We start from the raw sequence: 2124 nt of genomic DNA, 5'->3' as shown, positions 1-2124 counted from the left end.
GCGGTGATCCTGCCTCCGTCGCTGCGGTGCGTTGGGGCACGCATCGCCTCTTGGGCGCCCTGTCCTCCTCCCCCCAATAGACGTATGTTTCTGCGGGCCGCACCAGGATGGTGCTCCCCATCGCTTCACGCCACCCTGCTCCGCCCGCACGCCGGCGTGCAGGTGGCTGTAGCTCAAGGTGGGGAGCGTATGTGCGGTCCGGGTCGCTTTCCTCTGGCGAGGGAGAGACCTAAAACAAACTCAGACAACTCTTGACGGTGGATCACTCGGCTCGTGCGTCGATGACGAACGCAGCTAGCTGCGAGAATTAATGTGAATTGCAGGACACATTGATCATCGACACTTTGAACGCACTTTGCGGCCCCGGGTTCTTCCCGGGGCCACGCCTGTCTGAGGGTCGTTTGGCAATCAATCGCACTCGCCTTGGCTGGCGAGAGCGCGGCTGGGGTGTCGCAGAGGACCCGTCCTCTTTGTCCCCCTAAGTTCAGACTCCGGAGCCCTCCGGCGTCGGAGCGCTTGGCCTTTCCCCCCCACCCTGCACATTCCGTTCGTCAGGCTCGACGCCATCCCCCCGCCGGGGAGCGCGGCCTGGCGTCCGTCTGTGTCGTGGCAGTGGGGCCAGCACGGCTGTCACCGGTCCCAGAATGGCTGTCGGTGGTTCACACTGTGTGTGTGTGCCAACCCTCCTGGTCTCTGGGACACGGAGCTGCCACGAAGTGTTGAGCCTCCAGTGGGGGGTCTGCCTAAGCTCTGCACGTCCGCATTGGGTCCGTCTCTCGGTTGGCTGGCAGTGGAAAGAGTGAAGGGAGCCGCGGAGGTCCGGTGCTGGTGCGCCGCCGGCCTGACCGTGGAGCTCGCCGGTTTGACACGCTGACCCGACTCGATGGTTGATCGATTGAGAGTGCTGGGAGCTGCAGGCCGCCCGCTGCTGCAGCCGCCCGTCTCGTGGTTCGTCCTCGGCCTTAAGTGGCCGGCGGGGCGTCTGATCCTGTCTCCCCTGCTGGCGCCGAGTGCCTGGCCGAGGGAGGAGGTTTTCGTCGAACGCTGTGACTTGGACGGTCGCACGCGCGTGGATCGCTGGCTCTTGGCTCTCCCGTTCAGTCCGCACGTTTTCCGCTCCGTCCTGCCACCGGTCTCGGGAGGTACGGAGGGGTTGGCGGGCGTGGTGTGTGCTCCGTCACCGTGCAGGCACACCTACCACGCCGTCGGCCGACCCCCGCACGGTCCTCCTGGCCATCGGGAGGACGGCGGAACGTCGGGCTGTCGGGGGCCAAGTCGCCAGAAGGCCACCGCTGTGTCTTCCGTACCCTGTCACCGTCGGCGTGCCTTCCTCAACTCGTCCGACTCGGGGCCGCTGGGTTCAGGAGCGGCGTCGCCCGCCGGCCCCACTGAAGGCCGTGCCGTTCCGCGGCTGGCGATCGATGTGCGTGGCGTGCCTGCGCGACCGTTCGCCACTTGAGCCTCGGCACTCCTCTCTCCCTCTCTCTGACCGTCGGGCAGTCTCTGTCTGCTGGTGCCTCGCACGTCCCGGGCGGCGGGTCGTCACCCCCGCGACCGGGCCTCCGGCAAGGCAGGAATCAGGCTGACCCTTCCGCTCGAGTAAGCAGCCGGCACTTCCGAGTTTCGCCTCCCGCCGTGGACGGGGGAGGGTCTCCGGTCCCGTGGAATTGCGCCGAGCACGTCCCCGCGCGTGGACGCGGCGGCGCTGGAGGCGGCAGGGGCGGCCACTCGTCGACACCATCGCTGGCCAAGGGTGGTGAGCGACGTGCGGGTGGCTGGCTCTCTGACCGTCGCGGCGTCGGCCAAACTCCCGTCCGCGGTGAGACGTTGCCGGCCCACTAAGAGGTGGTGCGGGGGATTCGCACGCTGGCGGTGCGGCCTGGCCATCCTCTGACTCTGGGTACGACCTCAGATCAGACGCGACAACCCGCTGAATTTAAGCATATTACTAAGCGGTGGAAAAGAAACTAACAAGGATTCCCTTAGTAACTGCGAGTGAACAGGGAAGAGCCCAGCGCCGAATCCCCGCTCGCTTGACGGGCGAGGGAAATGTGGCGTACAGAAGCGCTTTCTTCGACGGTGCCCAGTCGCCCCAGTCCTCCTGATCGAGGCCTAGCCTGAGGA

The 2124-nt window shown here is 66.3% G+C and overlaps 1 non-coding gene across 1 annotated transcript; it reads left to right on the top strand.

Moving 5' to 3' along the window:
• Nucleotides 1–246: 246 nt before the first annotated feature.
• On the top strand, nt 247–400 carry LOC140474865 (5.8S ribosomal RNA). Its single transcript, XR_011959483.1, has one exon. It is a non-coding gene; the product is annotated as a 5.8S ribosomal RNA (ribosomal RNA).
• The last annotated feature ends 1724 nt before the right edge of the window (nt 401–2124 follow it).

This window comes from Chiloscyllium punctatum, unplaced genomic scaffold, assembly GCF_047496795.1.
Source record: "Chiloscyllium punctatum isolate Juve2018m unplaced genomic scaffold, sChiPun1.3 scaffold_1234, whole genome shotgun sequence".
NCBI lineage: Eukaryota > Metazoa > Chordata > Chondrichthyes > Orectolobiformes > Hemiscylliidae > Chiloscyllium > Chiloscyllium punctatum.
The sequence above is the reverse complement of the archived record's forward strand: the minus strand, read 5'-3'. Positions and strand labels throughout refer to the sequence as shown.